The 13,280-nt window shown below is 43.6% G+C and overlaps 1 protein-coding gene and 1 long non-coding RNA gene across 2 annotated transcripts in view; one reads left to right on the top strand and one right to left on the bottom strand.

Annotated features, from left to right (window-relative positions):
• RAB7A (RAB7A, member RAS oncogene family) overlaps positions 1–6,154 on the bottom strand; it is a 48,529-nt gene extending 42,375 nt beyond the window's left edge. The window contains exon 1 of the mRNA XM_081148514.1: positions 5,930–6,154. The gene's annotated coding sequence lies outside the window, so the exon portion shown is untranslated. The remainder of the gene's footprint in view (positions 1–5,929) is intronic.
• LOC308562430 lies at positions 6,132–13,072 on the top strand. Its single transcript, XR_013999611.1, has 4 exons — positions 6,132–6,351; positions 10,843–11,001; positions 11,203–11,305; positions 12,747–13,072. It is a non-coding gene; the product is annotated as an uncharacterized lncRNA (long non-coding RNA).
• Positions 13,073–13,280: the final 208 nt, after the last annotated feature.

The raw sequence follows: 13,280 nt of genomic DNA, 5'->3' as shown, positions 1-13,280 counted from the left end.
AAGGAGGCACAAGGGGACTTCTGAGTTTATGGAAATTTTTCAAGTTCACTTATTTATGCACTTTTCTGTGTGTATGTCCTACTTCAAATTCTGTTTAATAAAATATATTACCCGGCCAGTGTGGCTTAGTGGCTGAGTGTCAACCCATGAACCAAGAGGTCACTGGTTCAATTCCCAGTCTGGGCACATGTGGGCTCGATCCTCAATAGGGGGTGTGCAAGAGGCAGCCAGTTGATGTTTTGCTCTCATGGATGTTTCTATCTCTCTCCCTTCCTCTCTCTCTAAAATCAATAAAAACATATTTAAATACATATGTATAGAAATGACAACTTACTGAAAAATAAGGGAACACTACTTATCCAGTGTCACCATGGCAAATAAACCTTATTCTGGAACAGGATGCATCAGGTTCTTTACCTACTGCCATTAAACATTTGAAAAATGCAGGTAGTCTCGTGATCCCTAGGAGATAATTTCCAGCTTCTCATCTCTGAGTGTTTATTAGAAATCCCACGTCAAAGGATCCAAGAGTGTCCAGTCTCCTTCCCAGTTAAATTTCTCACACCATATTTTTTGTTCAATTTTATTAAAGGAAAGTATTAAGGTATACATTCATAGGAAGAAAATAATCAGTTAATACCTTGGTCTTCCTCTAGGTAGTGAATTTAATTTTTTCTTCTTTTTACTTATGTATTTTCCTAGCTTCCAACCCCCTCCCAAGAACTGACAGATTTAATAATCAGCAAAAGAGAAATGTCATTTAAATAAAATTAGTGGGAGAAAGATACATTTTTTTTTAGAAGCAGTCAAATGCTGAGGCCTTTATGGCAATCATGTATAATAAAAAAGGCAGGATGGTGCTTCAGGAAGAACAATGAGCTATGTTTCAACGGACCTAGATTAGCATTCTGGGTAGCTGGGCCACCTGAGCACCCAGCCTTAGCTACCTCAGGCAGAAATACAGAAATGGCTACCATCTAAGCCTACACAGTTGCTGTAAACATTAAATGAAATCCTATGCAAACTGTAAGCACTACACAAATATTAAAAAGCATTTAAAGATAAATACTGTGTAAGAAGATTTCTACAAAACATTAATGCTCTTTAACAACCATCAACTGAATGGCACAGGTCAGGGGATTTAAGAGCAGCATTTAACCTGTGGGCTGCTCAGATGACCCAGTTATTTCAGGGATCCCCAGATCTGTAGGTGCACAGAGAACTGTTAGTAGACTGATTAAATATCATATGTAATAGGTACTGTTTTTCATACAGTCTACGTTGCTACAATTGAGTTTTTAACGATTAATTCATAGTAGCTTTGCCACGTATTCTCAAATAACTCAAATGGAAATAAAACTTTTAAATTAAAATTGCATACAAAGACTGGAGACCAATGATGTAACTATTTATTTACAATGCAATTATTAAAAATTTAAAAATTTTTTCAATTATACTTTACATTCATTATTCTGTATTAGTTTCAAATGTACCACAATGTAATTTTTAAAGGATTCCAAACTGAGCTGGATAACTCCAGGAAAGCCAGGAGTAAGAAGCAAGGTATCTTTACTTGAAAGAGTAGGGGAAAACAGAGCTGCTCCTTCACTGTACCTGGCAGTAGTCACACAAGTGCATTAGAGAGCCAAGCAAGGTTACAGAATTCCTAACACTGCCCAAGTGCCGAGGCCTCCCTTAATATGCTTCCTAAGATCTGTTCTGTACTGACACAAAGCAGTCCTAGGTGACCAGGAAATGGACAACAGAATCAGTCAGACGGATACCCATGGCAGTGATGACATCACCTAAACAGAGCCATAGACACGGCTTGAGGTCCCCTGTATTAAGCACTGCATCTTCAGGCAAATGAACAAGGTCAATACAGTATGTCACCACTGGACCCACACCCAAGCTCTCTTCCTTCCCCCAAAAGACATTTTGCTAGTAGTTATTCTTAATTTGATTTTGAAATCACAGACTGTAGTACTAAAATTGAAACTAGTCAGAAACACTGCTAAAAAGCCTGTTCTGATTTCACTCACATCACTTTTACCACAATCATCATGAAGAAGTTTTAAGACATAAATGTAAACTATTTTTCTGTTTAATGCATATGTGGGAAGTAAAAAGCACAAAATAGAGGGAAGATGTGAGAGTAAATAACTGAAAATATAGACACTGCAGAATGTTGCTGTAGCAAACCGTGGACAGGCACTGAGATCTATTAGATGGCATTAATAGATGAGTGTTTGATAACACATAGGAATGGATGCCTGAGAATACAATGGCAATGTTACATGGGAGATAAGAGTTAGCAGAAAGTCAGTAGCTGCAAAATGGGGTGGAAGGGAGCAGTTAATTTCTAAAGCTTCAGTCTCCTTTAGAGAACAGCATCAGTACCAACCGGAACCACTCTTTAGTTTTACTTAGGGAGGACTCCTCTCCTTACTTCCCTGGGAGACCTTGTCACTAACTACCAGTCCAACATCTGGTCAAATCTTTCTTAGCCATATGTGTTGAATTACACAGATGGAACTTTAGACGACTTAACACAGGAATAATGATAAATATGTCAAATCTCAGAGAGGAACAGTACATAAGATGATTGTGACACATGTGTGATTTCAGGTCTGGGTTTGCTACATCTTTGCACAGAAGGACTAATATCAAATCAAATGTTAAGGCAAAAATGTTATTAGTGCAGATCTCTTTAGAGATTTATTCAAAGCTAATCAAATAATCAAAACGTTTGGCTGTGGCGTCAGGAATTGAATTCAAGGACACACTTTACTATAAAGCAATGCTCTTTAATTACAGGGTTTGAGGGCTTATACCCAGTTGGTGCAAAAATAAAATAAAAATATTGCCCCAAGTTGTTGCTAACAATTTACCTGGAGGGATATACTAAAAAACCTATTTTTTTAGTGCCTTCTCCTACATTCCACCCTGTTTACTCATGCAGTTCTTCCATAAATACAAATTCAGATCCCATTCTTTTTTCTTATTATTTTTAAAAAATATGCCTTTATTGATTTCAGAGAGAGGAAGGGAGAGGGAGAGATAGAAACATCGATGATGAGAGTCATTGATCAGCTGCTTCCTGCATGCCCCCTACAATCCAGGCATGTGCCCTGACCAGGAACTGAACTGTGACCTCCTGGTTCACAGGTCAATGCTCAACCACTGAGCAGTACCGGCCGGACTCAAATCCCCTTTTAAGGAAGAGGGAGCCAGAACAGTTGTGGGAGATGGGTGTCATAGATGTTTTTGGTTTTGTTTGTATATTTTTATTGATTTTAGAGAGAGGAAGGAAGAGAGAGAGAGAAACATCGATGAGAAATATCAATCGGCTGCCTCCCGCACACGCCCCCCCCACCCCCAGGTATCAAGGCCGAAACCTAGGCAGGTGCCCTGACCGGGAATCGAACCAGCAACCTCTTGGTGCACGGGACGACGCTCAATTCACTGAGCCACGCCAGCAGGTGGAATAGGTTTTATTTAGGATGACACTGGTACGGTGACTGGTAGGCACTACATTTAACTTCCTTCATCAGCTGAAGAAAAAAAAAATCCAGCATGCCAAATGTGCCTTTGTTCAAAGAGCACTGCAACAGCTAGCATTTGCAGTGTTAAATGGTAGGATATGAACTCCCTCCCACCCACTACAAAAGGAGAAACAAGTTTATTGTTGAAGGTTACTATTTAAAAAACATGATCAATTAGAAACTGTAATATTCTCTTCCATACTATCTTCAAGAGCAAACCACACAAACGCTGTTCAAATTAACAAAGCCTTCAAGTTAGCCAAAACACCACACTGGATTACTATGGATTCACTTGCTGAGATAAGAAACAACTCCTCTTTCCAAATGCCTCAAAATGCTTGGCCATGATTACTCACCATTTAAATTCCTTGAGGACAGGAACAATGCCTGTCTCTCTGAGTCAATATCCAGCAATGCCTGATACGTGGTAGATACTCAAAACATTTGATGAATAAATGAAAAGGTACTTATCATTACTTGCCTCTAAACTTACATATTACTTAAGGCTACCATACTTCTTACTCACTTTAAATATATTAGGCCGGGTAGCAAAATTTAAAAAAGAAAAGAAAAAGAAATTAGAATACAACAGTGTTCCAGTACTAAGCTTGAGTTTGGACAGTATCTTCAGCGGTACTCACAACTCAACCCTGGCAGGGTAGCTCAGTTGGTTAGAGCATTGTCCCTTTACGCCAAGGTTGCAGGTTGGATCCCAGGTCAAGGCACATACGAAAATCAACCAATGAATGCATAAATAAGTGGAACAACAAATCAATGTTTCTCTCTCTAAAAATGAATAAATTTTTTTAAAAAAAGAAAATACTTGTAACTCATTCTCCAGGTCTTAAGACTCAAATCTGAACAAACTCTCCCAAGTGTGAAGAGAGAAACACACTAATAGAAGACTATTATTCCATGGATGAGAAGTCATACGGCTAATAAGCTGCTTAAGTCACAAGGAAGAGACAACAGCCTATTCTTTTGGAATCCAAAGAAAAGATATAGCATTTTCAAGAAGAAAGAACCTACGGGTTGGACACTATGCACTAAAGTTTTAAGAAAGGTTGACATGACAGGATTGCCAGACCTACTTCATTTGACAAAAGACAGAGGTAAAAAAATTTTTCAAACTCAATTAAGTACTTTGCTAGAATTCTAGAGCTCCTAATTTACTGGCCTTACACTACAAAAAGATGTTAAAAGTCACAACCGAAAACGGAATATTGTATGGTTTCAAGGTAGAACTAATATTACCAAAGGAGGGTTTCAAATGACAGCACTAGAAAAGAAAGGAGGCAGAGAGAGGGAGAGGGGCAGGCAAAAGATAAATCACAAGTTTCAGGGTCATCTGAAAGCACTACAGCCATGGACTGAGTACAGTGCTCTGGAGTCTGACTGCCAGGGCTTGAATCTCTGCTCCAGAACTTATTAGCTGTGTGACTGTAGACAAAAGACTTAACCTCTCTGTTCTTTGATTTCCCTATCTATAAATGGGCACAATAATGGTACTTTAGAATGGCTGTTTTGAGAATTAAGATAATTTGTGCAAAGATCTTGTCATGCTGCCCAGCACACTGTAAGTGCTCAAATGTTTGCTATTATTATTCTCCATTTTCCCACTTTTAGGAACCACTATGCAGCAAGAGGGCCGCCAATGCGCGGTTGTAATTCAAATACAGCTCTACAGCCAACCACCATCTTTCCCCTAGTAAATCTGACAACTTCTTTGAGGATTAACCGTAACATGTTTACGATAAAAAGTTCCCTGCCTCCTGGAGCCAGAGGCGCGTCACATGTATACAAGTGTTTGAAGCTAGCCCAGTGCATGTGACCTGACTCACCGCCTTTATTCAGCTGTCGTCAGGGAGCCTCTCACACTAAAAGAGTCAGGACCTGTTCAACTGAAGAGACAGATGAGAAAGTGGCTCAGACCTGGGTGACTTGACCAATGCCCGCGCGGACGGCGGCGACTGGGTCGCGTTCCCCGGCGCGGCAGCTGGGGATCGGCTCCGACAGCCTCCAGTTCGCCGCTCCAAGGAACGCAACCGGCTAGCGCGTCCCGCCGCAGCACAGGGCTCCGAGTGCCCAGCGGCCACCCAAGTCAGGAAACCTTCCCAGGTCTCCGGTCTTGACGCCGCCAGTAAATAAGGTGTCCGTGACCGCCGGCCCGGGGTCGGCCACCCTGCCAGAGGTCACAGCCGGCGACCTCCGACCTCTCCCAGGCCCGGCCTGCTCTTGGCGCCTGAGCAATGCGGCCATTCTCCGCCAAGCCCCGGCCGGACCCAGAGCCTGCCCAAGAAAGGGATGACGCGAGGCCTTGGCGACTGAGGGGCTAAAGAGGGGGATGGGGCCAGGCAGCCGGCCGGGCTGGGCCCGCTGCTTACCTCGGCCGCTCCGCTGAGGGCTCCGAGCCGGGCGTGTCACGAGGGCTCCCGCCGAGAAGACGCAAGGGAGGACAGGGACAGAGAAGTCCAAGTTCCAATTCCAGCAGACTATTCGGCGCTCTCCGAGACCCCGGCACCAATGCAGCCGCCGCCTTGGGCTTTAAGGCCAAGACTCCGGCTCCCACTTCCGCCACCGCCGCCGCCCGGAGCGGAAGTACCTGTCACGAGGAGCTCTACGTCAAGGGTGCGGGGAGGGAGCCCCGCCTCAGCCCTGCGTCACGTTCTGGCAGCCTCGGGCCTGAGCCTGGGTCACGTGAGACAAACATGTCTGCTCCCGATGGTTGTTTCCATCTTTGAGGCTCCCGCGGAGAGAAGGACCGCGCCATGTTAAATCCAGAACCGACGTTTCAGCCATCCTCTAGGTACGCCGGAATAATGAGTGGGAGGGGTAAGGGGGGGGGGTACGAGGATAAACTGGGCCTTCCATTAGTGTCCCTCTCTCCAAAGGCACTGATCAGCCAACCAAGTGGTCATGTATGCCCAGAGCTGATCAGGATCAACAAAGTTTGCCCTAGGAAGGGCTTTCCCAGGGAGAAATCTGTGAGTAGTGGGAGGCGAGACAGTAGCTATGTCGCGAACTTACAGCAGGGTGAGGAAGAGCGTCCGTGTTTACAGTACTGAGCACCTACTCTACACCCCTGCTGCACCTTTGGATAGTCTTCCTTTGCCCTTAGTTTAACCACTTGAAGAAAGATTATTTTCGTCGTTTTGCAAATAGGGAACCGAAACCCAGCACAGGCCACTTGACCTAGCTCACACAGTAAGTGGCAGTCCCGGGAGTTGAACCAAGTATGACTGATGCCAGTGTGTGTGATGTTTCTAGTAAACTGTAAGTGATTCCGCCAGTGCTAGCAGGGTGATAGAGACGCAGAGGTGAATTAGACATTAACAAAACAGTTCGTCCGGCAGAAGAGTGAGGACTTATAAAAGCATTGATTTCATAATCTTTAGCCCAATCTTTGGATTTTTACAGCTTGCGCTCTGAAACTGCTTGAAGAGTATAACTTTGCCCTTTGGGGCTCTGAAACAGCCTGCAGAGCCAGCAGCGCCACCCCCCACCACCCCTCTGATGATTGTACTGTTTAATAAATTGTATTCCTCGCATCATCGTTGTTAAATAATACTCCCTATTGGCCCTGGCTGGGTAGCTCAGTTAGTTAGAGCGTCATCCTGATACACTAAGGTTGTGAGTTCCATCTCCAATTAGGGCACATACAAGAATCAACCAATGAATTCATAAATAAGTGGAACAACAAATCGATGTTTTTCTCTCTCTATCCTTTCCTCTCTCCCTCTCTAAAATCAATAAATTAAAATAATAATAATACTCCCTGTACTATAATTGTGTGATCAAACACTGCCTTTTTGTCCTACAGTCCTGGGCTGAAACTAGGACTTTGATAAATGCCTAATCACCTATTACCCATTGTTCTCACCTCACAACCCCTCTTGCTTCATCACTAAGTCAGCCATTCATTGAAAGTCCAGTTACCCCCACCTATCAGAAAACAAATGATGTAAGTTTATGGTCTTGTTTCCTCTAGCAACTCATCTCTTTGGTCAGCAGTTCCTTGCAACCTTTACCTTTATATCCTGCCCTATCCCCTCCATTTTGGAACATATTCTTGGTTCATATCAAGCGCTACATTTCCTGGTTTGCAAATCATTATATGAATAAACTCTCTAAATTTATTTATTTTAATCCTTACCTGAGGACATGCTTAAAGAGAGGAAGGGAGAGAAAGAGAGAGAGAAACATTGATGTGAGAGAGAAACATCAGTCAGTTGCCTTTCGTAGGTGCCTGGACTGGGGATTGAGTCTGAAACCCAGATATGTGTCCTGACTGGGAATTGAACTGGCAACCTTTTAGTGCACAGGACGACACTCAGCCAACTGAGCCACTCCGGCTGCGTGCTAAATTTCTTTTTTAAAAGGTATATCCGGGCTTTTGTTTTCAAGAGCTCTTAGGAGCGTGGAGCAGCCAACCCCATCTGAGCACATTAAGATCGACTCAGAACTTCATCTTCAACAGTATGCTCTTCTCATAGTCTTTTCCTATCTTAGTTCATGCAGACTTCATTCTTTCAGTTACTCAGTCCAAGAACTTTGTACTGCAATTGCCCTGGCCAGTTTGTCTCAGTGGTTAGAGTGTTGGTTGCGGACGAAGGGTCCGGGGTTCCATTCTGGGTCAAGGGCACGTACCTGGGTTGCAGGTGCAGGAGGCAACCAGTCGATGTGTCTCTTTCACGTTGATGTTTCCCTTTCTCTCTTACCCCCTCCTCCCTCCCTTCCACTCTCTCTAAAAATCAATGGAAAAAATATCCTCAGGTGAGGATTAAAAAAAAACTGGAAAAAATACCCAAAAACTTTGTAATTATTCTTGACTCATGTAGAGAGTTGAATAGTGTCAATGTAAGAAACATTCAAACCTCTGAAGAATTTTTGTGAGTTTATTTGAACCAAATTGTCTACAATTGCCGGGAAGCAATATCTCAACAGATTAAGATAATACTCCAGAGAATGGCAGTTTTGCACCTAATTTTATGCATTACAATCAAAAGAGGAGACATATGTGGGTTACAGGAAATCCACCGGTGATAGATTAGGGAGGCGGGAGACAGTAAAGCAGGGAAACCTCTGGGAGTGGATAAAAAGTAAAATGATAGACAGTACTTCTTTTACATAGATGAGTACAGGATAGTTAACAGTTAACAATTAACTCAATAACAATGAAGGGATCTGTGGTCTCTGTAGAGCGGTACCTGTGCTTTTTCCAGAGGGGTCTGGAAAAAGGAAATTTACTTTGACATTCCAATGATATGTTCTCGTAGATGCAAAAAGACAATAGACAGTCTCAGTTAAAGTAAAGATTGACCTTTGTTAGTGAAGATACTGGCCTAGGACATGACTACCCACCATAAACTGCTTTTAGTTTTAAAAGTTTTAATTTCAGACCATCCTTTGGGTTACTTTAGGTCTCTGAGTTTGCAAGGCTGCCATGCAGGCCTTCCCTGAGCTAGTCAGGTTAGCATGAGGCCCCTTTCATCCACAATAGTGACCCCCCAAAAGATATTTACACATCCTGTAACCTATGGATGTAACCTGATTATCCAGGTGTGCCCTAAATCCAATGACAGGTGTTCTTATAAGAGACACACAGAGTACAAACACAAAGAGGAGTCAGAGATTGGAATGAGTAGCCACAAACCAAAGAATGCCGACATCCTCCAGAAGCTGAAAGAGGCACTAACAAAGGAGGGGGAGGCACTTTGATTTTGGAGTTTTGTATTTGAGATGTATTTGAAAGGATATATTTCTGTCGTATTAAGCCACTAAGTTTGTAATGATGTGTTTCAGCAGTCCCAGGAAACAAATTTAACTCCCTTCTCTATCTCTTGTACCCCTCATCCAAAGCTTTCAAAAGATATCCAACCCCGCCAGGCGTGGCTCAGCGGTTAAGCATCCACCTAGGATCCAGGTGATCCGGGTTTGATTCCCAGTCAGGGCACATGCCCAGGTTGCGAGCTCAATCCCCAGTCGGGGACATGAAGGAGACAGACGATCAATGACTCTATCATCATTGATGTTTTCATCTCTCTCTCCCTCTCCTTTCCTCTCTCTGAAATCAATAAAGATATATTTAAAAATATATATATATCCAGAATGTGACTTCTTACTATCTCTGCCACTGTTTGGTCTGAACCTCCATCATTTCTTACCTGAATTATTGCAATAACCTTGGTTTCCTGCCTCACCTAATCTCCTGCCAATTCTCAGTACAGCAGCCAGAGTAATTCTGTGAAAATGTCAAACCATGTCATTCTCCTGCCCAAAATCTTCCCATAGATCAAAGTAAAACTAAAGGTTTTACAAGCAAAAGGTCCTACCCCAGCTGACCTCCCAAATACCTCTTTGACCTCATCTCCTTTTAATGTCTCCTCTGATCAGTCTATTCAAACTATACTGAATTTAAGAAAAGAGAAGGCACCCATCTAATTCAGGCCTTTATAATTGTATTTCTTTCAGTCTGGAACACTCTTCCCTCAGATATCTGTATGGCCACTCCCTCACTTTACTCGGGTCTTAAATGTCATCTTCTCAGTGAAAATGGCCTTCCCTATTTAAAACTGAAGTTCCCCTTTCTATCACCACTAAGTGCAAAACCCCCACTTGCTATCTCCCTGGGTCTTCGTTTCTTTACTTTGCTTACTTGTTTGCTTACTGTCCATCTCCCCCATTAGAATGGCAGCTCCATAAGGGTGGGAATTTTTGTCTCTTTTATTCATAGCTATATCCTTGATTCCTAGAACAGTGCTGAGACACGTTAGCTGTTCAATTAGTACCATTTACAGAGTGTTCAGGGGAATGGAAATTGGAAATAGTCTCAAAGGCAAAGAATTACGATAATTCCACCCCATTCTGCACCCATTAAAAATGCTAAGTTTGAAGATAAAGTAGCAACTAGATAACACAAAATAAGGCAGAGCACAAAAATAAAAGGGAAAAATAAAGAGACTTGTGAACCCCCAGTCTTCTAAGAAGCCGACTGAGAAGCTTATTCAGATGCAAATGTAGACTATTTCTTTTGGAAAAGAAAGGACTCAGAAAAAAAAACCCATGAACCAAGAGGGTGGACTCAGCAGCTGCAGAGACTCATTCCCAGGGTGCAGGATTAGACCTGAACCAAAGAACTGGCAATATGGACCTAACTAGATTTCAGAATTGCTACGATGTAATGGTAGCTATATCATTCCTATGTTTCCCCTTTTTGAACAGAAGTGTCTGCTCTGGTTATCTTATGTTTGTCAACTCTGTTTCTTGGGCCTATGGAGAGCAGATAACACGTCTGTAGCTCACAGGTCTTCTGATCAAGAGGAACAGTACTCAAGAAGCTGTTCTGGAGGAATCATAGCTGAAGAGCCTCATTGCAACTGGACCTGATTTACATGACAATATCTATTTATGAGCCAATGCCGTACTGGGAGGAAACTTTTGGGATCCTTGGGAGGAGGTGAGTATATTTATGCATGTGAGAGAAATATAATTTGTGTCCAGAGGTGGACTATGGTAGATTAAAGATGGCAGTAAATTCTTTGCTACTTCTTTGAGATGTGGAATCTACTTCCCTTCCTCTTGAATTTGGGTTGGCCTTACTGACTTGTTTGACCAATAGCAGAAGTGATAACCTGTGATTTCCACTGCTGGATTGTAGGAAGCCTTACACCTTTTGCCCAGAACTCTTGAAACATCCAGGCAGGAGAAGCTCCTCCTCAGAAACCACCCTCCATGCTGTGAGAAGTCCAAACCATGTACAGGTACTCTTTTTTTTTTTTAAATCCTCCCCTGAGGATATTTTTTCTACTGCTTTTCAGAAGGGAGAGAAAGAGAAAAAGAGAGAGACAAACATAGATGTGAGAGAGACACACTGATTGGTTGCCTTCTGCACACACCTCGACCGGGGCCGGGGATCGAGTCTGCAACCGAGGTACATGCCCTTGGCCAGAATCAAACCCAGGACCCTTTTGTCCGTAGGCCGATGCTCTAACCACTGAGCAAAACCAGCTAGGGCAATGGTAGGGATTAGACCTCATACAATTGTCAGAGTTGGTAGAAAGTCTATGCAGGCTGTTGCTTCTGTGCCCAGTGTTGAGCCCAACACCAGCCACTGCAGGTCAGCTGGAGCAGGAGTCAGGAGGAAAAGCTGCATGTAGATGAGAACAATGACACACTGGACCCCATGAGGATAACTAGAGCCCACATGGACCAACTGGAGCCCATGTCTGTCTCTCATCACCTCCAACTTCAGTCCTTTGTATGGGTGACCTGCAGGAAAATCTGGTGCCCTTCACCACAGAGCTGCACATATGCATGGCCAGGATTCAGAGAGGCTGAAGGGGGAGGTCTGATGGAGGTTGGAGGAGATGTGGATCTGGGTGCTGCCTCAAGCAAAAAGATCAGCAGACCAGTGACACCATTCACTAGGTGCCCCAGTGCCTGGCACCCTGCATGATTTTCAGAGTGTAAACAATATGACTGCAGTTTCACTTTTGCCTTTCAAATCTCATGCAAAGATCTCTTATGACTAACATGGATACAGATCCATATAGAGGAGAGAATTCTGGGAAATGTAGTAATTGATGCACTACAAATCTACCATGTATGGGGTAGAGGTGGGAGCTAGATTTATTTTTAAATTTTTAAGATCATTTTTAGAGAGAGAGGAAGAGAGAGGGAGAAAGAGAAACATCGATGTGGGATTGGAACTTCGATCAGCAGCCTCCTTCATGCCCCCTGCTGGGGACTGAGCCCGCAACTCAGGCATGTGCTCTGACTGGGAATTGAACAAGCAAACTTTTGGTGCACCAGACGATGCCCAACCAACTGAGCCACATGGGCCAGGGCTCAGGTGCATATCTTTTATCCTATCTTTTCAGTTTTAACCATAAGTTTGTATAAACTATCAAATATTAAAAATTAAAAAATATATATCTTTATTGATTTCAGAGAAAGGAAGGGAGAGGGAGAGAGATAGAGACATCAATGATGAGAGACTCATTGATTGGCTGCCTCCTGCACCTTCCCCACCGGGGACTGAGCCCGCAACCCGGGCATGTGCCCTGACGGGGAATTGAACCGCGATCTCCTGGATCCTAGGTTGACGCTCAAGCGCTGAGACACACCACCTGTGATAAGAAGCCCTGGAAGGTTTTAAGCAGAGAGAGAACGTGTGTATGTGAGATGTGTCTCCCTTCACAGGTCACTTGCACCGCAGTGCCTTTCCTGGACGCCAGCCTCTCTTCCCCTGTGCCCACAGTGGGCCCCGCCACAGCCCATGGCGCTGCGTGCGTGGTGTCTGTTTGTTCATCTGTTCTTCATCTAGACTGGGGCGCTCCTCAAAGACCAGTGCCTGCTTTGATCTGTCTCAACGTCCCCCGCACCCTTTTGGGCGTTGGCAAACCTCATCACCATGACTGAGCAATTCACAGGAGAGGAAAATGTGGAATTATTCTCTCTGACACGGCTTTGCATGATTTATAAAGTTCTCTGGGGTTTGATATCGAAACATGACTGGTTTTGCTCAAGGGCTCCTCTCTTGGTAGCTTTTATGAATTCACTGGCTCCCTGTCCCTCCCTGCCTGCTCGCTCTCTCCTCCTTCTTAGGACTCCCCCTGACCCCCAGCACTCAGCCTGAGTCCCTGTGTCATTAAGAAACTCACTCGAGCTCTCTGGACCTCAATTTCCTCATTCTGCAATGGTGTTAATAACCCAAATTCTCTGAGTTATTGAAAA

The sequence above is a fragment of the Miniopterus schreibersii genome, assembly GCF_964146895.1.
Source record: "Miniopterus schreibersii genome assembly, chromosome: 10".
Classification (NCBI taxonomy): domain Eukaryota; kingdom Metazoa; phylum Chordata; class Mammalia; order Chiroptera; family Miniopteridae; genus Miniopterus; species Miniopterus schreibersii.
Note: the sequence above shows the minus strand (reverse complement) of the source record. Positions and strands in the feature narration are given on the sequence as shown.